This window comes from Anas platyrhynchos, chromosome 5 (genome assembly GCF_047663525.1).
Source record: "Anas platyrhynchos isolate ZD024472 breed Pekin duck chromosome 5, IASCAAS_PekinDuck_T2T, whole genome shotgun sequence".
NCBI lineage: Eukaryota > Metazoa > Chordata > Aves > Anseriformes > Anatidae > Anas > Anas platyrhynchos.
Genome location: NC_092591.1, coordinates 19744361 through 19770290, shown reverse-complemented (window position 1 = coordinate 19770290; position 25930 = coordinate 19744361). Strand labels below are relative to the sequence as shown.

The 25930-nt window shown below is 40.2% G+C and overlaps 1 protein-coding gene and 1 long non-coding RNA gene across 10 annotated transcripts in view; one reads left to right on the top strand and one right to left on the bottom strand.

Moving 5' to 3' along the window:
* Nucleotides 1–5865: 5865 nt before the first annotated feature.
* FLRT2 (fibronectin leucine rich transmembrane protein 2) overlaps nucleotides 5866–25930 on the top strand; it is a 57961-nt gene continuing 37896 nt past the window's right edge. Inside the window, exons 1-2 of one of the 8 annotated variants that reach the window (XM_038179134.2) lie at nucleotides 9523–9609; nucleotides 20151–20245. The gene's annotated coding sequence lies outside the window, so the exon portion shown is untranslated. The other 7 variants (XM_013102423.5, XM_072038387.1, XM_013102426.5 and 4 more) reach the window with 7 other exon arrangements.
* Nucleotides 6750–9507, bottom strand: LOC140002591 (uncharacterized). 2 transcript variants are annotated; one of them, XR_011809560.1, is made up of 4 exons: nucleotides 9368–9507; nucleotides 8241–8361; nucleotides 7147–7318; nucleotides 6750–6884 (listed from the first exon to the last, which is right to left on the bottom strand). It is a non-coding gene; the product is annotated as an uncharacterized lncRNA (long non-coding RNA). The 2 variants fall into 2 exon arrangements; XR_011809559.1 differs by having other exon boundaries at nucleotides 7147–7275.

Genomic DNA, 25930 nt, shown 5'->3' with positions numbered 1-25930 from the left:
TTGGACTCGCTAAATGTCAACAATACACTGTTACACACTCAGGCTGCTTGATGCTCTTCAGGGAGAATTTCATTGCCTTCTCTAACCCTTCCAAAAGAATAGTTTAACTTCTTAGCATTATATTTGCCTGAGGCACAGAAAGGAAAATCATTTTATGATGCAAGAAAAAAGTTCAACTTATCCTGGGGGTATACTCCTGACTATACCTAGCACATTGTATGTGTAGACTATTTAATTAAATAGGTCCATGATTTATTTCAAGTGAAATTTGTCACCATTAGGTAAGCAACATTAACTGAAGAGAAAACTCATTGAGTCAAGAGTGACAAATAAGCATATATATATATACATATGCTTATACATATACATATATATATATATACATATACATATATATATACATATATATATATATGATCTACAAACACCCTCCCCCATGCCATCTTTGCATACAGCTGTTTTCTTTTTACAAGACGACTAGCACTGTCTCACAGGCCAAATGAATACAGCACGTATAAAGCTGATAAACACCATTCTCCAGGGACAGTTCGAGATCTTGGGAACTGCAAAGACTACAAGACGAAAAAAGTAAGTCCTGACTGTTTGTCCTAACAACCAACACTACCTGATTTAAACTCACCCTAAGCTTGCAATCCTGGTGCAATTTTTAATTATTATTATTATATATTTTTTTTTCTCACTAGACAGGTTCCTTCAGTGTCCCACCAGTGAAATAAATCTACATGGTTTTCCCACAGAATGGGTACCAAAGAAAGAAATCATTTGGTAACAGCAACTAAATATTCTTCATAGCATCAATTTAGTAAGTAGCCTCATGCCTATCACCAGTGAATTTCTGCTGTATTCCACATAGTGTGAACCCCTCATTAAAGTATATCCATTTTATTTGTTTGCCAGCAGGCAATGATTACCTAGACTGCTGCTAAGTCTTTCACTGGTTCACTAGATCTCATCAGCAATCCTCTTGCTTCTACCAATGCTTCCCCGAAAATAAAGGATATACCTTCCTGTTTACAAAGAGATCTAATGATGTGGCATAAGCTTGACTTTCACTAACATTAAGTTTAGGATTAAAAAAAATAAAAAAAAATTGGTGTCGTATGTTTTGAAACTGATGAAGAGTTGTTGACTGCTGTGACACCCTTTCTATTCACATTAGTCCACAAATCTGTGTTGTAGGTGCTTTGTACTGCTGAAGAGCAAAACAAAAAGTTTCACAAGATATTTTCGCTGCCTCAGAATCCTCTCAAAGACCTGACTGTTTAATGCCAATTTATCAGGATTCAAAACAGATACCATCTGCCTAGTCCTTCTGCAGGTATTATTATTTTTTTCCCCCACTTCCCTTTCAGGTGTTCAGTCTGTACATGGTGACGTGTTTCTCAGCCCTCAAGTAATAGCCCTTGGAAAGGGGACCTTCTGGTAGAGCAGCATACAGAGATTCTTGCTCATCCATTTCTGAGTTTAGATGTGTAATCCTCTAATTCCTGACCCTTGATGGTCAGGATAATGGCTTTATACGTTCTTCTTTAGGCAATTGAAATTAATTTTCTATTTCATCTATCACTTTTACAGTGATATGTTCTAAAATAAACAGGAAGAATTAGGAAAGGCTTCACAAAATGGCATTATGTCTTCATCATAATCAAGGGATTAATTCAGAAAAAACAAATGTCAATAAATTGTAATAGAAAGTCCACATTCTTCTTTGTCACCTATCACAAATAGTTTATACTAGAATGGAAAAACAGTTAACGTTTAGCAGATAGAGTAGTATTTTTGAAATATCATAATAAAAAGTTTGCTAATCTTTTGTGAGGTGCTCCATGGAAATTGATGGAAACAGCTATAAGAATTGTGCGATGAGGCCTGGGTCTGTAGACCTAATTGAGGTCTGTATTATAAATTTTAGCATTTTTTTTCATGCTTTCTCTTTAAATTATATTGAAAGACTTTGACTGGGCTAATTATTCTAAAATTAATTTTCTCCCGTCCAACTTCAATAAATCCTCACAATTCTAAAAACCATCCTGTTGTGTTTATTGAGCTGAAGGAAAAATGGATCCTCTTAGATCATTAGAGAGACCCTTCCAGAATTGCAACAGACCCCTTGAAAATACAGAAAGTTACAGAAATGGTCTTGACAGAGATGGAAGGGAAAGAATGATTTTAGATTGCTGAACCTGTGGATAAGAAAGTACAAGCAAATCTTTTTTTTTTTTTTTATCCCCCCCCTTTTTTTTTTAATCAGAAAAATATTATAATGTGTGAGCTCTTGAGGTCTGTTGGGAGATAGAGCAGATGGCCTTGTGATCAGAAAGTGATGCTTTTTTCTAGAGTAGATTGATAGTCTGCCTTCTAGCCTTCTCCACTTTAAATGAAAGAAGAGGGATGAATGCATAACATGAAACTTAATGAATGCAGTGCCACTGAGGTGGTTTTTCAGTTCTATATAGTGCAGCTAGAATACCTCTAATACTATAATCAGTTTTTTTTTTTTTTTTTCCAAAAAGGCAAAGGATCAGTCATAAAACCAGAGATTACAACAAACAAACAAACACACATTATTTTAAAAGCTGGCTATGTCAATGTAAAGGACCTTAATGATTTTGCTTACAATCTCTTAAAGAAACAATTTATGTGGACCACTTTTATACTATTTGTAAGATTTTACTTATGCTTTCCACTCCCACCAGCCTAGTAAGTAGATAGGCCCATTATAAATAAACTGTTTTGTTTGTTTCTTTGTTACTATAGTGTTGATTTCAGCCAATTGCTTTTCTTGCCTTTCTATTTTTCTCTTGTAATTTGCATATATTAAATAAATAAATAAAAACAATGCATTACAATGTTAAATGAGAGCCAGGTTGTTATGACCAGTATGATTTAGCCATTTGAATGACCTCAATTTCATCAGATGCAATTACCTGTTGGTTGGATTCATCTATATTTTTGCAACTGTTTTCAGCATGAAAAATAAGATTATTTATTTATCACCAATTTATATGTAAAATTTTATCTCCTTTAAAGACATCTAACTTAAAATTGAGATGGCATAATATGCAATTTGATCTGACATGACTTTCCTTGGTCACCAAATGTGGTCAGAAAAATACAGGTTTTTTTTTTTCAAATATAATAAAATGTTATAATCAAGTCTTTCTGTCTTTCCTATTTACCTATTTCTAATGTGTCTGCCATGAGATGGCACCTCGGTGGATCTATTTTGAACAAAATTTGACATGAGTCACTAAGGTGTTCAGAAGCAAAAGAAAAATAAAAAAAAGATTTTCAGCTTATTTTGACCAGCTTGTTTTCTTGTTTTATTGGAAATCAACTTGACAAAAAGCAAGAAATAGAAAATCTTAAATCCTCCTCTTACAGACTAAAAGAGATCTACAAGACTCCCAATTCCTGTGTCACCTGGGACAAGGCAGAGAAGGGTGGCCAAAGGCAATCCTTAGAAATAATTTTTCATGATATTGTCAAAAGCTAAATGCAGAAATCTCTTGGAGTGAAGAAGGGAAAGCCTCTGCTAGGTCACAGCTATGCAGTGTGACATCCCAAGGCATTATGCATACTTTTACAAAGTTCAATTTTAGTTTGACATGAAATCCAGTCCCTGAATGTAGAAATTTACCATTTGAGTTACATCACAAAATCTGCCAAAGCCTGCTTAAGAACCAGTATGATATATTAATTTTAAGCTCACCATAGAAGTGAGAGCTCAGAGAAAATACAAGTTGGGTGTGTTTTTTCTCCAGTTTAATGTAGTTCTAATCAAAGTGTTTAATTTTTTTTCATTAAGATGGAAAAGAATACATTCAGCCTTTCAACTTGTTTAGAATTCCAGATAGAATATAATATCTCAGTAGCTCAATGGTCTACCATTCTAAAGGCTTCTTCCCTTCCCTTCCCTTCCCTTCCCTTCCCTTCCCTTCCCTTCCCTTCCCTTCCCTTCCCTTCCCTTCCCTTCCCTTCCCTTCCCTTCCCTTCCCTTCCCTTCCCTTCCCTTCCCTTCCCTTCCCTTCCCTTCCCTTCCCTTCCCTTCCCTTCCCTTCCCTTCCCTTCCCTTCCCTTCCCTTCCCTTCCCTTCCCTTCCCTTCCCTCCCCTTCCCCTTCCCCTTCCCCTTCCCCTTCCCCTTCCCCTTCCCCTTCCACCCCTTCCCCTTCCCCTTCTACCCCTTCCCCTTCCCCTTCCCTTCCCTTCCCTTCCCTTCCCTTCCCTTCCCTTCCCTTCCCTTCCCTTCCCTTCCCTTCCCTTCCCTTCCCTTCCCTTCCCTTCCCTTCCCTTCCCTTCCCTTCCCTTCCCTTCTTGTTCTTTCTTTCCTCTTTCCTCCATTTCCCCAAGTATTTTTTAAATAAAAAATTGATTTTGCAAAAAGTTGATGAAAAATTCATGTTGTATTTTTTTCTCTCTGTTGGCTGCATGAATTTAAGGCCTGATATAAAATTTGCTGTTATTGACAAAAATTGAAAAAATAGTTTATTTTAGACCAGCCTCCCAGTTACAGAACTACTCCCAGCTCCTTTTACCCTCTCTTGCAAGCAGCAGCAATCATTCTAACAAAGGCCAAAAAAAAAAAAGTCACTTATAAAAAAGACACTTTTAGTTTCTTAATATTTTTTATGTTATCCTATTTCACATCCTCTTTAAAATAATTGAGGTTGTATTATGGATCAGTGGACCATCACTCCAGGGTAACCATCTTGTATAATCAGAGATAATTTAAAAAGAATAATTTCTATGTTCCCCTTTCAGTTTACAGCCTTTCAACTGTGCAAAGCAGTTCGGTAATAAATAAATAAAACTTTCACATAGTTATAGTACGGAAAAAAATATGTTTGAAGTCCAAGTAATCAGAGTTATAACTAAGATTAATAATTGTGGGGTGGAGGTGGGGGAAGCAGTCTAAACGGAGGGCGCTGAAGGGAGAAAATGGGGGAAGTTTCTGCCGCGGCAGCTGCCGAGCGCTGTGCTCTGCTGCCACCTTGGCCGCGCCGAGGGACGTGCAGGCGGCGCTCCTGCCTGCGGGACTGCGGGCGGGCGTGTCTTACTAGCCTGTCCCCTCATGTCACCCATTGTTAGGAATGGGATGACTACAGCCAACCTGTAAATGGTCCGCTTTTTTTTTTTTTTTTTTTTTTAAGTATTTTTTTTATTATGTTTTGGGGGTGGGATGTTCTACTAAGGAGGTTTATTCGCCTGTCACGCTTTAATTCGAAGCTCAGAAATGTGGGAGGGAGAGCAATCAGATTTTTTTTTTTTTTTTCCCTACCCCTTTGCTTATGACAGGATTTTTCATCCTTGGCCAGTCTTAACACCTTCAATAAAGATAGAACTCAGATCCTCCTCCACACGTACCAAGTCTGCCTCTGTGTCCTGCCACACTGTATGTCCAGGGGGACTCTGGTAGGAGCTCTCAGCGCTCCATCCCACCTCCAGGCTCTCAGTGTCGTTCAGCTGCAGTTAGAGCATCTTCCCCTCTTTTTTTTGAGGGGGCCGTGGGGGGAGAAGGCATGGAAGCGTGACAGTCATCATGACTTACTTTACTGAAACGATATATACATGAATAATAGAAAGCCAATGGAGTTCGCTGATTTCCTTTTGTCCTCTCTACTACTTCGCGTTACAGCCCTACAGCTTTGTCTTGACATCAGGCTCTGAGCTGGTAGTACTGAGTTTGGAAAGCTTTCGTGCACTTCATTTCATCTTTGAATTACACTTTTTTTTTTTTCTCCTCATTTTAAGGCTTTCTTCTGCTTTGGAGGAAACATGTTCTGACATGCTGGAGTTTGCTGGTGGTAAATATTTCCTTTGACTACAAAGTGCGTGTGTGAAAAATACTTTTTTTTTTTTTTTTTTTTTCCCGTGGAAATACGTTGTTTGTTCTTTTCTCTGCTGTTATTAATAACCTGTAAACGAGATGAATCCGAGGGTCTGAGTGAAATAGCACTTTCAGATATGTACTTGTAGCCACGTCAAGCTGAGGAAAGTGCAGCAGCTCCGTATACGCTCATGTGAGAGGTTTCCATACGCCGCATGTGACAGTTTCCACATCCGAGTCGGTGACAAAGTAGGGACGGCAGGTGAGTCCCCATGAGATCTGCTTTGCCGAGAAGATTTTTTCCAGTCCCTAACCACAGAGGAGCAGTATTCAGCTCTCCAACTGCTCCCCAGAGTTGGCGGTTCTGATCTGTTTCAATTGAAAATCATCGAGAATCGAAAACGACACGTAATAAAACGTCCCCAGCCCCGCGGCCGCCTGTGCTGCGGCTGCTCGCGAGTACGCACACCCCCGTGCGCTGAGGTCCCGGTGCCCGTGCGACAGAAGGCGCTGCAAAGGGTTAAGCCGCCAGCTTGCTTGCTAGGCAAAGTTTGAGGAAGAATATGTCTGAGGCTGGGCACGCCGCAGCCCCGCGCTTGAAATCTGTCACCCTCACTTAGGAGCTCAGCATCTCTGGTTGTCACCGGTGAATAATGATCACACGGCGATAAGATCGCTCGGTGGCGTTGCGCCGGAGCCGCCGGGGGACAAAGAAAGGAAACTACGAGGCATTTAACCGCTGCAGCGGGGTGTTCCCCGGAGTCATCGGTGGGTGTCAGGGTCAAGTGACCGCCTGGACAGCTGCTTGGAAAGTAAATTTCCTTCCTCCTTTCCTTGAGAGAAACCTTGGGTGCTGGTGATCATTGGCAGCTATGGAAAGCAGAGACCTTGGTGGTGATCCTTAAAACAATACCATGCCGGAGCCCAGCTGTTCTGCCACTTTCTCCCCTTTCAACCTGCCGAACCCGGTGGGCTTTGGGTGATCGACCGAGGAGGAGCCACCTCCGCGGGAGCAGGTAAAGGCTCGCTGAGTCTCTGTGGATTGACAGGGTCTCGCTTTGACCAAAGTGTGCCCTGAATACCTTTCTTTCCCTAATTTGAAGTGTGGGCTGGATGAGGGGCAGAGGCGGGGGGGGGAGGGGGGGGGTAACAGTCGCAATTCCGCCGAACCTCTGGGAGCCCGTGGGGCAGAAGTTTTTCGTATTTCCATTTTCCTCCGTGACGGGGGGGGGGGGGGGGAAGAGGGGGGGGGGAAAGGGGGGTAGAAATGCCTGTGGTCAACAAAGATCTGCTTTACCTTATGTGTTATCGACAGGTTGGTAATATCGAGGACGCGGAGAAGGGATGGGTGGAGAGAGGATGAGGAAGACTTAGAGGAAATTTTCAGGAGAAAATGCACCGGCTTTCCATCAGCTTCAGGAAAGAGCTATAAATCATGTGTAAATAAGTGCTTTGAAAAGTATGTAAAGCTTTAATAAAAGGAGAAAAATAAAAAAGTCAGGTCTTGAAAAAGTCAAAAAGGACCCAGAACAACCTTGAAAAAGGTTGTTCATTCAGCTTTGAACCCTACGGGGCTTCTGCTCCTTTCATCCCTCGGGACCAGCTGGGAGCTGCAGGCAGAGATTCGAACTGAGAACAGCCCCGGCTCTTTGACGGGAGCAGCAGAGGCTGGCCCCGCGGCTCTGCACCGCGCCAGATCCGCTCTCCCCGAGCAGCCCAGCCCCGCGGAGCTGCCGAGAACCCGGGGGCTCCATCCCCAGGGGAGCAGACCCCGGCCCCGAGGCAGCAATGCCGCCGGGGGGGAGGGGGGGCGAGAGGGGAGCGAGGTTTCCTCCTCAGCTCCTCGACCCTCGCCGGGCTACCTGCACTCCCCCTTCCGAGCCCCCCATTACGCCCCGCATCCGCGTAGGTGAGCCCCCCCCACGGAGGGGCTCGGTTCGAGGCTACGGACCGCGGGCGCTCCGCCAGACGCCTCCCCAGGGCCCGGGGCGGGTTCGGGGACCGGCAGCAGCGCGCCCGGGACTGCCCCGCGCCCGGGCTCCTCGGCAGGTCTCGTCGAGCTTTGGAGGCGTGAATAATTCAGCCCTCCCCAAGCGAAGGGCGAAGGAGGTGCGGAGACAATGGCGAGTGATTCAGCTCTCGAGGTAGGGCTGAGCTGCATATGCAAGCCAGTGCACAGCCAGGGGTGAGGGGGAAGCAAACCCCGAGGCATTTCAATTGCCTTTTCTGTTTCCTCGACACATGGCATTGATCAGCTCGCCTCTTCTCTCCTCCATCCCTCCCCAGCCCCTCTCTTAAAGTAACTCGCAACCAAAGGCGTATCGCGCATTTTCTTTACTAATGGTGGAGTTTGAGGCAAATTCTCATCTCTTCGCACACCCCACGTCCTACCTTGCTGGCCGCATCCTATCGCTCAGATGTTTCTCGGCATTAAATAATCTCGCTTTTAGCTGGGCTTGTCAGGACAAGGCAGCAGTTTACTAGGGACTTGGGCGGCGTGGGAAGGGTTACCCTGAAACAAGCGTAGATAACCCGGGATGGATGCACACACAAACACACACACACATACTGCAAGTGCTGCAGAAGGGATTAGTACGGGGGCGTTGTTAGCGCTTTGGGGCAAAAGGTGGTTTCTCCAGTGGTTTTAAAGTCTTTCTGACTGATCATGGAAATCAGACGGAATGCTGAAGGAGGTCCGTCTCTTCCCTGAGGGCTGGACTTTTATTCTGTGTTCTATTTATTCCGTGGTGCTATTACCCACCTAAAAGTTAGCGGGGGGAAGGAGAGGGACAGAAGGGGAGGGAGGAGAGGCGGGCTTGGCGGCGGCTGCACATGAAATATCGCCATGTTGGAGCAGAGCACGGCTGTAACTATCGCTAGCGAGGGCATCTCCCGGTTAGGACCGCAGCTGGGGGAGTTTTTCTGCTCGCTCCCCCCCCTTCCCTTCCCATACCCCCACGGACCCCTCGGGCAGCGGGGCTCGGTCAGCCCCTCCCGCACCTTCCTTGCGGGCAGCCCCGACATGCAGGGTGTCCGGGTGCTGCGCACCCCCCGGGCAGCACCCCCCTCCGACTTCTGCTCCCCGCTTATGGAGTAGGGGGGCGATGCTGAAGGGCCGGAGCTCGCTACACTGCCGTCAGCAAGCAATGGGTTAAGAGTGGGAGGAAAAGAAAAAAAAAAAAAAAGGAAAGGAAAAGAGAAAACCTAGCCTGACTTTGCCTCTTGGAAAGCTTTAGGTTGCAGCCCTGCCTTCCAAGCATTCTTTAAACTAGAAATGTGGGAGGGACTCCAGGAAAGAGAGAGAGAGAGAGAGAGAGAGAGATGGCTATCAACTGAATTCATTACTGTAAACATCTCCCTGGGGTGTCAGGCAGGGAGGAAAAAAAGGCACGACTTACATTAGCAGGGAATAGTCAGATCTGAGGCATCATTACTGCAAAGATCAGCCTGCAATCCCGGCTGAAGGCTGGCGCAGGACTAGGAGAGAGCCAGCCACACGCACTCACACATATACTCACATATGTGTCCGATGCCTCCTCCGACTTCCAAGGGTCCTGGGTCTCCGTGCCAGCTCCTCATGTGATCCTGTGATCCTCTCACCGTTTCCAGAGGACAGAGAGAAAAAAGAGAAAGAAAGCAACCCCAAGACCGGGCGTACTCTCGTCCCTTCATTTTTTTGTGTCTTTTTTTTTTTTTTTTTTTTTTTTTTTCCGGAGAAGGAGGAGCGGCGGGGAAAAGAGGAGCGAACCGAGGCGAGAAAGTGCGTTGGGGATGCCAGAGCCGCGGGCTGCGCGCCGGAGGAGGAGGTGGCAGAGAAGGGGGGAGGACGATGCCGCTGCCTCGTAAGGGCGGAGGAAGGCGCGGGAGGCGCGGGGGCCGCTCCGGTGCGGCGGCGGCGGCCGGCGGGGAGCGGGGCCCTTGGGGCCGGCCGGGAGCGGCGCTGGGCGGCCGCGGCGGGCGGCGGCCACCGGCCAGGAGCGGCGGCAAAGTTTTGGTGTGGGGGGCCAGAGGCGCGCAGGGGGATTATGATCGGTGCCGGCGAGGGATTCCCAGACATTGCCAGGTACAGTTGGGATTTCATTTCTCTTTTCCTTCCCGGTAATTCTAGCCCCAGGCGGTTTAAAGACCCGGTGCCCTTTGCCTTCTCCAAGTTGAGGAGCTGGGGTCAGGTCGTGTGGCAGGAATGCCGCCTCGATACAGCCCCGTCCGTGCCTGCAAGAGTGCGGCACCAGGCACAGGCACGCACAAATTTATGAATGGCAAGTGCTCGCAGGGGCCGCGGGTGATTTTACGCCAGCGGGCGCGTTAGGAGTGGGTCTCGGAGCTCGCAGCCGCAGCGGGGTCCCGAGTCCCCGGCCCCATTTCAGCGCCGAGGGGAAGCTGCCCAAAGCAGCCCCCAGCCCGCTGCCCCCCAGATGGGAAAGCCGAGCACTCCTCCTGCTTCAGGAGAACCGGCAGAGCGCGTGTACGAGCACGATCGTTGACACGATTTGGGAGGTGGTTGTGAGAAACGGGAACTTTAAAAAACGAAGCTTGCTCGGAGGAGGCAGTCGGCTCAGCTAGCAAGTGTGAAGAGATGGAAAGAACGGGGAGAGCAGGGAGCTGCGCCCGGCGGGAGGATTCAGCAGCAGCAGCGGCCTCCGGAGCAGGAGCTGGTGGTGAGAGGGTGGGGGCGAGGTGGCTCGGGACTGCTAAGTACAAAGGAGTCCCTCGCAGACCTGCCGAGTTGGACGGGGATCTTTGGCAAAGCAACAGCAAATATTGCGGGGGAGACGGGCAGGGGGAGGGGAAGAGCGAACAGAAAAACAGATCGCCAAAAGAAGTCAAACAGCTGAAAAGACCTCTGTTTTGAGAGCATGAGATGAAATCCCATGAAAGATAAAGAAATCAGCAGCAAAGTATGAGAGTAAGGCTCTCCACCCTCTTTTCGTAGTGGGAATCAGTCAACAGGAGCTTTTAATTAATTTTAATGGATGAAATCTGTTTTAAGGCTTACAATAAGCTAATAAATCCAAGGCACAAATCCGTGTAAATTCCTGTACCGTGTGTGGAAGGTACTGATTAGATTTCTTCAGATGCTTTTTTTTTTTTTCCTTTTCCTTTCAATGCGGAGCTCAGCAGAATAGAAAGGGAGAGGTTCCTTGCATGAGAAGCAGGAAAAGACACTAAAGCAAGTCAGACCTCTGTCTCACATACAGACGTGTGCGCACACACACATGCACACACGTGCACACACACACAGGCGCACAGAAAGAGGGTGTGCATCAAAGAGAGGTTTATTTACTGCATCATACTTCAGTGCTTGCAGGGAAATTAAACCAGTTTAAAGGTTGAGATTGATCACTATGTGGGTTAAAACAAAACACAAACTTCCATAGGCTGCATTAATCGCTTCTTTCATTGACATTGTCTTTCTCCAAGAGTACCTTTATACAATTGTATTTGCAGAGGCAATTCATGAATTGGTTTCAGAAATATAAGGTTTTTGGAAGGGGGGAAAAATTACCCTGGTGTTTTTTTTTTTTTTTTTGAAAACATTTTAAAGATACTGTACCTATACCCCTACCCACTTTTTTCTTCCTTTAAAGAGTCAATGTATGCAGTATTATCACTGGGACTTAATCTTTACATAATCAAAACAATACAACAGGTGCTATTCAAAAGTCAACATTTCTAAGTGACAAAAGTGATGATAAAATGTTAATATTGATCTTGTTTCTGAAAATGATGTAAGACACAAGATTTCAAGCATCATTAACATTTGTAGGAGATTTACTATTTAAAGTGCTGTGCTCTATCCTGATAAGATGGCTAGGCAGTTAAAAGTAAGAGAGTGCAGGCCTGGAGTACTGTAGGTGAAACAAATCAGTACTGTGTAAATATAGCATCCATAAAACTACCTGTGACTAGAACAGTCATCAGTGTTTTCCCAAAGTTCCAGGTTATAGCAAGAAGTAGTGCAGGAATGCACCCAGCGTTCTTAAAAGATTCACTCCTTACACACACATACACCCTATATTTTCTGTAAGATGTTATCTGTGTTTGGCTTTGAGAGTCTGGATCTGATTTGAGCCGCTGTTACAAGTCACATTTATATCCTGGCCTGCTCGATAGTTTGATTTAGGATGTAGACATATCTCCTTTGCGGAATCCTACACCCTCCCAGTTGGAATCTGCATTACATAGGCTATGGTTTTCTCCAAGAATCAAGAATGTCCTTGCATTTATCTGTTTAAAATAGCAACATCCAAAATGTAGGATGTCATTAGGGCTGACTTTCCTACCCTTCCAGCAGAAAAGAAGGAGAGGTAGTTTTAGCAAGTGAAGAAAACAAAAAGGAATTCAAACAATCATCTCTATCAGGCTTTTCCTGTACTGCACTTTCTATTTAAAGGTCTAGAAAGGAGGCACACTTAGGATAATACTGTTTCCAGGAAGGTGAGAACTTTATTTCTGAATAATTTCTGCTGCTTCTTTAATCTCAAAATGAGTTCATTTTTCACTAGATTACTTTCATGTAACTTTCAGGCTTTTACCAGACTGATTCAAATCCAGTCCATTAGTGACCTCTATCTGTGAGAAGTGTATAGTCAGCGGTGTTTTTTCCCTTTTTTTTCTCCACTGTGGGTTGGAAACACAGGGTATGAATCATTTTAGTCTTTTATACCTGCATCTAGCTTGTCAGGTTGTCAATGTCATATCTGTTATTAACTGTGATTTCCTACTAATTTAATAAGGAAAACAAGAAAAACAAACTCTAGTTCCAAATGTGCATCAAGAACTTGAAAACAACCTAAATTCCAGACAGCTATTCCGGTATTAATGAACATTTGCTAAAAGTCAGAAAAATTAAAAGAATACAATGGTAGTGAACAGCAATAATAAAGGAAGTGCATTTATGTTAGTCTGATGGTTTAATACTTACTTTAAAGCCGGCTGACTGTATGTGAAATTTTATTGCCCCTGAGTGCTTACATAATAACTGAAACTTGAGACAAACGCTCTGACCAGATATTCTATAAGTAGACTTTATAGTAGCAGGGTGTTTAAAAAACGTGGAAAAAAAATCCAGCTGTGTCTATGTTAAGAATACATGTCAGAGATCAAGGAAAAGGGGGTCTTTATAAACAGATGGTCTCTTTTAGGGGATTATTAAACCCAGCTTCCCAATACTAATTTGTCTCTTGTTTATATCCATAGCTATATTCCAAGTTTTAGTTAGTGATTGTAAATGGCAGTTGAGGACTTGACCGGCAATATCTCTGGGTAGGTGAATACCATTGTTTGACATTTCCCAGGTTGCGGTTGATTACCTCAGTGCTTGGTAATATGATGGTTTTAGGTGTTTCCTTTCCTCCCCCTTGGGCAGTTTTTTCAGGAGTTTCTCTGCCAATGCTTTTTATTTATTTCCTCATGAAACCAAAAGAATTGGAACTTGCCCTAAAGGCATAAAAACTGCATTTTTAAAAAATGGTAAAACAAATATATATATATATATTGTCTTTTAGTAAAAATATGTATAGCTATTACTGTAAAGAAGGCTAATTTAATATACACTAAAGATATGAGCTTTAGTCACCCTGAAGCTATAAGTAACCTGCACCTTTCAAGTAACCGACTTCTTTTAAAGGAAAAGCAACCACAAAAAATCATCATTAAAATATTTGTCTTGACAGGAATGTTTTATTCATGTATTTAAAGTAAACCCAAACTTTAATCCATAGGCAATACTCAGGAAAGAAACATTTGAAATGAAAACTGCTTAAGATATTATATATCTGCTTAAGATATTATATTTTAGTCACAACAAACAATATCTCCTACAAATAGTAAAATTTAATATTTTCAGCCAGTGGTGAAAGCTGTTTGGACCTTTAGATACCTTCCTTTTTTTTATTGGTGATTTACATGGCTAACAGTTTTGTTTTGGATAGTTTTCATTTTTGTTTTCTCTTTTTTAACTCCTTCTTCTGACATGTCCCTTTAAGCAGAATCAAAACTAAATACTAGGAACATTCTAAAACAAATCCATCATGCTCTCTTCAGCATTCCTGAAAACTTAATGATGCTTGAAGAGGTCCATAAAACATCCCTTCTAAAAGGAAATCTTGTGCTATCAGTGCTACCTAGAAGCAATCTCCTGCACATTCTACTTTGAGCTGCAACTGTTTTATCTATTTATTTATTGTTCAACACACATTTTCTATCCTAGTATAATGCAAGGTTGTTTCCAAATGCATGCAGCACAAAGAATTGTTGGTCATTCAAAGGTCATTGAAACTGATCCCTCAGCCCTTTCAGGCAAAATTTAATAGACTTCTGATGTGATAAAATGTAGTGAATGTCAGAGATCTTGATGGAGAATTACAAGATTAAGGCAAAAGATTTTGGAATTTCATCTCCCTAATTCATTAGCTGTTTACTATCATGCATAGTAACTCAAGGTCTGGCCAGGCTGACACTTATTGTAGTAAGTACTGTGTACTGTACAGAAATACTCCATGACCCATTAAGAGCAGGAAAGGTCAGAGCCCTGAATGAAAAGCCTCATCAGCACCTTCTTAGAACTGAAATAAGTGTGCAGCAGGGTTGCTACCAGTTCCTGCTGGTAGCCTTTGCCATTCGCTCATTAAAACCAACAGGGAAAATTAAACTAAAGAGAAAAGCTTTTCTCAGCAGTAGTTCTGTCCCTGTACCATAACTGGGTGGCTGCATGAGTAGTTCTTATCTTTCAGAGCTGTTTCATAAGAATTAGCCAAGATTCATCATGTGGGAGGGCTGCCTGTGTGGGGAGAGGATGCAGTACTCCCTCAGCATCCTAGCACTGCCGCGATTCTTTGGTGATGCTCAATCTTCACACAACCCATTGAGGATCAAACAGGTCAAACTGCAGTCATAGGGCCATCAGCCCTAGGCCTGTAAGTTCAGAGTTAAAAATATTTATTTTCTTCCGCATGCTTTTGCTACAAAGAAAAAGAAATGCAGTATTTGAACTGTTTTAAGATGGGTGTGACATTCCCAGTATGACTGCAAGAAGAAACAAGTATTATTTTAGACCAACAACACCTTTACAAGACATTTCATACACAGTTCTGAAGAAGAAATGTCATCTATATATAATTAATATATGTGCTACATATATCAGTAACCATGACTTTGTCTGTAATCACTAAGGACTCCCTCAAACCCTTCAAAGCATATAATTAATTTTAATTCAAAAAATGTCAATTCAAAAAAATTTTTTGGTTAATTGAAAATTAAATTAAACAATAAAAAAGTATTTTTCCTCCAGTGTTTTGGTAATTTCTAAATTAGATTAAAAATACTGAGTTGCTCCCAAGGTCAATGGAAAGCAAACCTAGCTGTGCTTATGAAACAGAACTTCACAGCCGAAAGACTGCTTTTTAAATTAATTTATTTGATTCCAGACTCGATCCTTTTTCCTTTCACTAGCAAGTTAATTTCACAGACACTCTTCTCATGATTAGGGATTACTCATGTGAGTAATAATTTGAATACCCCAAAGTGATGTCATTTAGCTGTAATTGAAGATGATACAAACCCATCAGCGTGTCTCTGGTTGTGCTAATGTGTATATGCTTTCATTAGTAGTTTCTTCATGTGTGTATGTGGAAACAAGTATGTAGGTAGAAGTGATTTAAATGACTAGAATTACATCCATATTAGGATTGTAGCAGTATCTGTGTCGTGGATGCAACCTACATTGTATTGTTACATAAGCTACCTGTAGACAAGGCATTGGGTGTACATATTATTTAACGAATGATGATTTTGGTAAGTGAGGTGGTTTTAGTGAGCCTATTGCATGCCTGAAATGCTAGTTGAAACCATGTGAGGTGTTTCTAAATGAAGGAATGTTTCCTAGTAGTGTGTTTGTGTTACCTTTTAATTTCATTTGTGATCTAGGAAGTTTTTCCTAGGTGGTGCTTCTTGTGTCACTGAAAGATTTGCATCAAGCTAAATGAACCCCATTTAGCAATCTTGTTTGTCTTGTTTCACAGGCCACCTCACTGACTGATCTAGGTTTACCTTAGTCTTATCTTTAACCACTTAGCTCTGGAGTTTGTTGCTAGACTAAACATACTCTTTATATACTCTTTAGCTGTATCAGTTGAAAACTTGCTGTCATTTCATAATGACCTGTAAGTATCTAAAAAAATCTGAAGTTTTATCACATTAAAACCTGAATTGTTATGAACCTGGATTGGGTGGTTGAAGGATTCCAATTTACTATGCTAAATATGTATATGCATATTGCATCTTTTTCTAGTGATCCATTATTGTAGGACCACATGTTAGTCATTGAACTGGAGAATTTGGAAGTGGAAGAAGCTATCCAATAGCTCACACTCATAAAGTTTGCATCCTTGCTTTAAGTGATTTACAAGATTCATCTGAGACATTTTATCATTTGAGCTGCCCATAAAAAAAAAAATAATTTCCAAAACAAAATAAGTAAATGAAAAAATATTTATTATCCAACTTGATATATTTTCAGTCTTTTAAAACAAATTTAGCAGTCTAAAAACAAATTTCCATATGCCGAAGATGAGTATACAGTTAGAGCATGTTATAATTTAACAGGACATGAAAACAGACACACATACACAGAGTCGTTCCCAAATGTATTGCTAAATCTTGTGTATCAAATTGGTATATGCCCAACAGTGATTTTTGAAATAGCTCGTTCTGGCCCTGTGCCATGCTGCTCAGTGAAGAACTTCTTGCAGCAATTCAGCAGTAAATTGTAAAATGCATCTTGCCAGTAGAAGTCTTTTTTTTCTTCTTCTTTTTATTTGAGAGATTACTTTTACTATTTGACTGAATTATTTTAGAACCTTATTCTTGTGCAGTGCAGTGCAACAGTTTTTACCTAGAGAGAAAAGCATCTACCAGTATAGCTTTGACAATACTTAGGCTAGAAAGAATCACAATGGACATCTCTCTTTTTTTCATGTGTACTTTGAATGCCATTGATAGAGCCAAGTCCTTTATCATTGCCCAGAGAGGTCAGAGCCTCCGTGTCAGAGCATTTGACAGTAAGGTTACCCTAATTACTTTATCCATGTTTTGCCCTATCAGAATCTCTATGCGTTTGGTATTGTATATTCAGAATGATAAACATACAGGCATGCACATACAGGCATGCAGGGACAGACACACAAAGTATTAATAAAAATCTTTCTGAGACAATTTGAATGGCAAAGGATCATTTAGCAAATCTATTTCCTTCTGGTGTTTAGTTGGCACCTTCCTTTTTTATTATTATTTAATTAGATGGCAGGGCAACCAGTGATACTGTAGAATATTGAAATGGAAACTGTGTATGAGCTTTCCCTGCCTTTCTTCCCTAGTTCTTCTCCCTCATAGTTAATAGAGTACTGTTTCCACAAGTAACACTCTGTTTAATAGTTTTAAAAAGAATGATGCAATTGGGTTTCGATTTTTGTTTTGAATGATGGTTACAGGGTGCTGAATCCCTACCTCCACACCAGTGCTTTAGTTTTTAGTTATATATAATTCAATTAAAATACAGTAATTTTAAAAATAAATAATAATAATAAAATAATAATAATAATAATAATAAACAGCACAGGAACTATGAAAATCTCAATGCTAACAAAATGTTTGTTTTCTGTCCCACACTATGTAATCTTATCAGTATCTAGTTAACTTAATATTTTGTACCAAATACAGGTTTCAACTAGATAGTCTGTTATCACAGAAGTCAAACATTCAGCTCTATCCTCAGATCAGCACAGTGGATCTTTATAAATCTGGAATAAATGAGATGTTAGAGTTGCTGCCAGCAGCTCTGGCAACAGAACTGTTGATCTGCCCAGATTCTTTTTCCTGCAAAAATTTCTTATCAGCAGATCCACACATCCTACATGTTGTGACTGTGGATTTACAGATAAGAGGACAGAATGACAGAAACTGGATGGATGGCATAAGCATAAATAGGTTATGAGTTACCAGCTGAAGAACTTTCTATTAAGCACTAGGAGGGGGGATTATAAATCTCAACCCTCTCCCTAATAATAAGGAGTTCTCTAGGTAGAAGGGCTTGGCTTTAATTATTTGCCCTTCATTTGTCCAAAGTTGGAAGTGCATAAATCAGTCTGTATGGGCAGGGATGACTCTGGAATTCATAACCACTTGTGTCTGTGACATTGATGGAAACTCAATTGGATCAAATGCATAGGTATTCTAATTATGAACCTCTGATATTCAGAACTTCCCTTAGGCCATCAATATCTCATATGCAATCATATTTTACAAGCTACTGAATTATTGTCTTGTTATACATGTGCTGACCAAGAGAATACCTCTTATAGTCTAGCCAACTAGTTGCAAAAAGATGATCCTCTTTCTTTAATCACTAAGAGAATAAACACCTTTAGATTTCAGATAACATCCATTCACAATCTACTTAGTTCTTGTGAAGAAATATTTGGGGAACTTGGGAAGGGGTGTTTTACAGCCCTGTATATTGTCTTGTGTTGAATGATAACCATGTTTGGCAGAAAGGCATTCATTTTAACTCCTTCAATGCTATGCTAAAAGACTACCTCCTACATACTAGAAGAGAAAAAAAGAAAAAAACCAAAGCAATCATCTTGCTATGACGTTTACACTCCCTCTCACCCTCAGGGGTACTTTTATTGACATATATTTATATTTATATTCTAGTAGCACCACACTTTTCTCCTGCCTCTTTCTCTCTCTTTATTTTTTAAATCCACATGCCAGCACAGGCCTGATCAAAATTTCCAGTTAGTTAGTCAGTTAAGAAAGACTTTTAAGGCTGGAGTTCATTCTGTTATGTCTGTCATGTCAGGAACATTGAGGATGCAATGTATCCTAAAGATGCTATCAAAACTAAAATAAACAATGATTCTCATGGAAGCTTTTATTTTCATTTAAATATGCGGCATTGTGCAGAGGTGGCGTAAAAGCAGGAAAGGAAAAGTGGGCAGAAAATAACTGGTCAAAAGACAGGATGACAATGAGTAATCAAACTTGTCCAGCCTGAATGAAGCACAGAGATAAACAATCAACTTTCAGTGCAACAGGAAATTGGAATTTCCTAATGATCACAGTTTTAACCATCTAAGCTGTTATTCCATGGAGAGGAGAGGTAGGGCAACATACAATGTAAGAGGAGTTGGGAGGGGAGGAAAAGGTTTATTCTCCTAGTTCTTTCTGTTGTGGAAAAAGCACATGGGAATTATCAGGCAAAGTTAGTGCTGTCTCAGACTGTATTATCTCTACAGCAGAACCCTGGCTGGCTTGGTGAGGCAGGTCTTATAAGCTTGTATTACCCTTAATGTTATTCCATGTCTTCATTTTTTGTGACCTCAGACACTCTGCATGTTTACTTTAAGAAGAAAAAACAAACAAACAAACAAAAAAAGAGTAAAGATGGTATGGAAAAAGTAATTAGTGAGTAAGAAGTCTCAGATTTTCCTCTCAGGCATAAGTGTATACTCAGAGTGTCCGCTTTACAGAGATAAATCAAAGGGGAATAATAAATATTTGTAATTTAAAATATGTAATATAGGTCCTGTCAGCTTTTATATCGCTTAGATTTCTCTTGCTATTAGAACTCTCATCTGAAAGAGCCTGGAATTCCATTATGTAACAAAACACTGAATCAGAGTAAAACTGGGGACAGTACAGTGGGAACAAATGACTGAAGTGGGTCTTTATTACTATTCTTGTTTAAAAGAAGGTGAAGGAAATTACTATCATGAACTGCAACACATGGAGTTGTGATGCTGCTTCTGCATCGTTAGTGCATCCATGCTGTCCTGTTGATTAAATCACTGGGTAGGTCATGCATTGATTGAGCTCTTCATTGTGGTCTAAGTTTGGGTATGCTTTTTCTTTTTTTTTCCTTGCAGCTAAAAGTGAGGCAGAATTTGACACCGAATTTTAAAAACAGTGAGGTGACAAAGAATGGTGCCCAATGGGGACTGAACTGGCAGCAGTCACAGAAACTCCCTGTATGAGTGTGCATATGGGAGGACTGGCATTTCTCTTCCTCTAGGCACTGCAAATGCCCACGATCATCAGCACTACAAAGTCCGTGCACTTAAAATGAAGGAAACAAGTGATTTATGGGGAATGTTACAGTAGAGATATATGCCCTTGCTTTGTTAGAGAGGGTGTGAAGTCTTCCTATGATTTCTCCACATTCTCCACAAATGTTCTGGTAGGAATAATATTTGGGACAGTACGTAACCCTACTAAACTTGCATCCTTGTAATCTTACAGAAACTCCAGCAAAGAACCTGACCAGGATGCAGTTACTGTAACTGAAAAAGGAAAGAGAAAACTCCGTGGGAAGATGGCACTGCATGAGTTAACAAGTTAGCCCCTTCACTCTTTCAAATCAAACTTCCTGTGTGTAATAAAATACAAGTTGGATGAATTTGGCTGGTCTCAGGCAAGCCTCTCATGGATAGCTGCCCACATGGGAATAACAACCGCATAGATTAGCTCTGTGAATAGCTCCAGGACAGGTGTGGGCCTGAACTGCATTGGCAGAACTGCTCTGAGGACTGGTGTGCGATGCTTTACCAATGAATGAAACACTTCACTCTTCCTTTTTCACAAGCACTAAAATTCACATAAACACATTTATTGTAAAAAAGTAATTGGCTTTAAGGAGTTGGAGAAAACTCATGTTTTGTCAGATTTGCAAGTCTTCTATTAGACGTTTCAAAGAAATTGAGTACAAGCAAAAATTAAAGCATGCTGAATTATTTCTTACTAGTTATCTTTTTTTTTTTTTTTTTTTCTTCTGTTCTCAAGAACAAGATTATGGGTTCTGACCCATCTTTCCTAGCAGTCTAGGACAAATAACAAGAGAGAGCAATATTTTTAGAGCTTAAGAAGGGGCAAGATGACACAGGGTTTCTCCTACTGAATACAAAATCTTTCTGTTTCTATTTGAAATCCAGACACAGTCTGCAGTGATCTTTTTGAAATGAAAGGTGGTGGACTCAGGTAACCCACCACTATTATCTGAGCCTCATTTTTTCCATTCCCTGTCAGCAGTGGAAAGATTTATTAGGTAAGGAGGATGAACCATTCTTTTACCTCCACGTCCTCTTCTTCCTCTGTTCTTTCAAAGCAGTCACACTGTACAGGTCCTTGTAAGAAGCACATAGTTAGAAAATAACTCTGCACTATTCTTCCTGAGGTGAAACGAGATACCACAAATGAAAGACAGAGAGAAGAGTTAATAGCAACATCTGATCAAAGGAATGCTGATCCACAAGCAGAATCATTAGATGTATAGTGCTTGTGTAAGTCAGGCTGAACTGATTTACAGAAGCTGAATATTCACAACATAAAGAAGAAAACTATTAAGCTCCTTGCAAGAGCAATGACAGTAGGCCAGTTTTCCTTCTTCAGCAGTACGAGGGAAGGGTTCAGTCTGGGAGATGATACTGAACTGTTTGTGCCCCAGTTGGCTCTGAATCAATGGAGAACCCTACTCTTCAAATCTCTCGCAAGAAGTAAATATTTTATTCATTTTTACTTGATTTAATAGGTGATTTAAGGAGATGTTTGGGCACAAGATTTTCTATGGTCATGTTTACAGCACTGCTGTAGTTACTTGCTGCATAGTTTGAGTTTCAGATGCGTAAGTGGATGTGGTTATATAATTTACTGTGGCATCTATTTATACATCAGTTCATGTTTCGTATCTCTGTCTCATAGTAATTGCTATACTTTTTGCGACTGACATATTTTCCATGACATTTTTTAGGCTTTCCACCATTGCTATATCTAATGAAGCTTGATTTTCATATGCATGTGACTAGCATGAACATATAATATGGCTCTAAAAAATTTACCAGCCTAACCTTCATCTCATTGTGCCAGCGGACTGCAGGCATAATGGTTTTATCAATGCAGCTCTAGACATTTGGCACTTGCATTAAATTTTAACTGATAATTTGTAGTGAATTATATAATTTCTCTTGCTACAGGAACTCTGTAGTGCAGGAGTGGGGAGAAAAATGACAGATGTCCTCCATCAATTTGCCACTTTTTTAGTTCAATTCAGCCTATACTTGTGCATGTGCTGATGATGGTGGTGTCTAAGGAAGATAAGAACTGTGTTAGGAAATTGCTTTAATGTTACTGGAGATAATTGAGGACTGCTGCTTTGCAGGGGAATATTTACTTCTGGAACCTATAGTGAGACTTTATGCTGCTGTCTCCAAGCAAAGATGGAAAACAAAGTGCATAAAGCTGTGCTAGCTGGTAACTAGTGATGTGTTGTAATAAATGATTTAGTGGGCTTTTCACAGTACAAATTTCAGTAGTACTACAGAGGCAGTTAGTGTCTAAGAATAAATGTATATATTTTGTTAGTCATTGTTTTATTTGTGAAAACAAGTACAGTGTTTTGCAACCAGTTATAAACCACTCTGAGTGACAATGGACAAGTTCTGTTGATCTGTTCTGATCTTACATTCTGCCCATCATTGTAGTAGCCTAACACCAACCTATAAAGCATTACTGCAAGATATCCTTACAAAATAATTTTGTAGTGTTTAATAATATCAAATGACTTTATTTCATGTAAAGAATTATTGATATTTGTAACATGAGACATGGTCAGTCAGAATTACAAAGCTTTAAATTCCATTCTGGACATGAAATTCAAGGCAGTGGTGTATACCCACAATTATTTATGAGTGTATGGATCACGTTTGTAACTCCACTGACTTCATATACATGAACAATCTAGATAATTAGTTAGCAAAGTTACATGAATTGTGCTTGTATTCCAACTGCAAATAACACTGTTGCAAAAATGACTCCCAATAGACAGATTGGGGTAGATTCCTTGCATAAATATAATATACAGGCTCTCGCCCTTGCTTTTATTTTCTTTCTAACTACTATCTTAACATCCAATGCTTAAAAGCCTGGATATATTGAAACCTAGGTCCTCCCACCAAGACTAAAGGACTGTACTTGCATAGACCTATGATTCTATCAATTTTAACATCTACTATCTGAGACAGCAACTTTAGCAAGGACTCTATAGGTTCACTAACAGATAGAAGTACAAAGCAGTCTTTTTATACTGTGTGGAAATGAGATTAGAGCTGATCTAACAAGAAGCAAATCTCTTTTTCCCGTCAGTCTTGTTCCTTGCTTCTAGGTAATTATACAAGTTGAATTAATCAGCACAGTATATTGCTTGGTTTTCAGGCAATTTCCTGTAGGAAGACTCTCCTTGGTATAAATAAGTACATGTGTGCTGTATACTTGCTGGCAATCATAAGGGGATCCTTACTTCTTTCCCTCGTGTGCACTGAAATGCTGAAAATAAAATCATGTAATCTAAATATCTGCATATCCCATATTACTGGACTGAAATGAATGAGGGTCTTTCTGACAATTTTTCACTATTTGAATCTTCTCACATAATACCGTATCCAATAAGGGAAGTGAAATTATAATATCTGAAAAAGCAAAAAAGTCATGTGCGACTGGTCATTCTTCCAGCAAGGATTTTCTCTAGTTATAAATCAAGATTTATTCATATAAAATCTGGAATTACTTTACATAAACAGTAATTAAGAGACATATTTCTTGTTCCAAATCTTCATCCATGGGTTAAAGCAGAAATATGAGTATCCTTACAGTAGACCTATTGAAGGTTTCACTACAAAATGTATTTATGACTGTAAATAATCAGAAATGTAGTGCATTTGCAGAACTGTATGAAAAGCCTGAAGTGAGTTAGAGGGTGCTGATGGTTTATGAATCAATGCATAAATGTCAGTGAATTAACAAATCAAATTGGTAACTACAGTGAGCCTATTGGTATACCCCTCCACACTCACAATAGAGGTCAAAAAATGATTGCAAATAATCCACATTTTTGATAACTGAATTGAAAAGAGAACATTTAGTCAAAAGGCAATGTCCAAAAATTCATTTGTGTGTGTGTGCTATTTTCATAAAGAATAATACAAAAATAAAAATGAACTCTCCAGTTTTTAATAACAAATGTGAAAATGAATTGACATTCTATAAACAGCAAAAATTATCACATTGTTTGAGTTAAGTTTCTTGATTTATCTTGATGGCTAACATGCCATCCTGTAGAGAAACTCATGCATGTATTTCATATGTCTGAGTGTGTAGCCCCAGAAGAATAATAAAAGTAAATCCACCAAAACAACTATCTACTTCTAGCCCAAGTGCAAGAACTAAAACTGCTACAATAATTATATAATTCTTAATGAAGCTTCAGCTTCACAATGTTGGATTTTTCCATTTACAAAACAAAATCTGGAGTACATAGTGGTAGGAAGTTGGTGAAGCTCTTCAGAAAGTAGAATCTAGAAAGTAGGAAGTAGAATCAGCAGAACTCTGAAGAATATTGTAGTGAAGTGATCATTACTATTAGTATTACAAGTTATTTATGTATTGCTCATTACAGAGAGAGTTATAGACAGCCATGGTTGGTTTTAAAGCATTTTGTTTTCTATTGTAGCAATATAAATCAGGCATGTTTTCTCATGAGTATTTCAGTACATATAGACTATTGTTCCTAAGCAGAATGTACTCCACATGACTTGGATTTAACAATAGCTAAGATTTTTATTTTTATTTTCCCTAAAGCTTAAGAGTGATTCAGGTGTACTCATGGAATGTACTCATTCCATGCCAAAGCAATAGAAATTCTTTTGATTTCTCCCTACCTGATCCTGGTTGTGACTCAGGTATTATTCCTATGTAATGCAAACCACTATTTTTAAATATATATGATATTGGTTCCTTCCACATCCATTTAAAATAAATAAATAAATAAATAAATAATTTGGAAACAGACTCTTTCCACAGCTGAGACCAAATTCTGTGAAATTCTGTATACTTCAAATTCCAAAGTCAAATCAATAGGTTTTGAACATGATAACTGTTTTGCAGGGTCTCCACATATATTTAAATGGACAGAAATGGCTTGCAGCTATCTTCATTCAAAGGAGCAAGAACCATCACCCATTATATTGTTAGGTTTTTGAGTGAGAAAGATTTTGTTTCAAAATATAGTATGACCTAAAATATAAACCTGAGACAGTTTGAAATAAAACCCTTACCGAAGATCAAATTTTCTAATGCTGTCCTTTTTGTTTAGTTGTAGCAGTATTACCTGCATAGTCCACAACACAACAGCAACAAGTAATAAAAGTCATTAGAATGGACAGCAACTTGGCTGGTTGTATGAATGAGAAACTCCCTCGGTAAATGTTGATATGAATTATTAAATGAAACAGTGGCAAAATATAGTCCGTCAAAAGCAGTTTCCTTCTAGAGTCACGGGAGGAATTAAAATTTATTTCAAAGGAAGGGTTTTCTCCGCATGTCTTCAACATCTCGCTTTGCTTGAGTTACATAGGTTGTCTGTACTAAAACTTCACAAATCAATTTCCCAAATAAAGAATGCTTATTGGAATAGTTTTCATAATCTGAGGGTCATCTCAACGTTTTTTCCTATATATCTGAAATTTCCCTTCTTAAATGGTTCCTGGAGAGAAGATACTGTACTATTACAGTGAGCATGATTCTAGTGGGCTGTATGTATGGCATCCAGTTACTGATTTGACGTTTAGAATATTTGTCAATGCTACAATATATGCTCTGTAATTTGAACACACGGGTCTGCTCTTCAGTTGGTTTGTACTGACACAACTTCCTTGGCTTTAATTAACTCATCATCGGATGAGTTATACTAGTTTAGGATGTGGACCACAGAATGAACAGTCAAGTATTTATCTGATTTCTAGATTAGCTTTCCAGAGTAGTAAAGATTAAAGAGAGTGACAGATACTAAGGATGAAACCATTCTGCTTAGATTTAATGCAAAGTCATTAATTTTATCATTGATGTTATGTTCAGAATTGGTTGAAAAATTTGGAAAAAAAATAAAAAATTTTGATTTGATGAAGAGGGACATCTAAAGTGATACAGAATTATTTAGTTGTTTCCCCACGTTTTTTGATTGGAGTCAAAGCCTG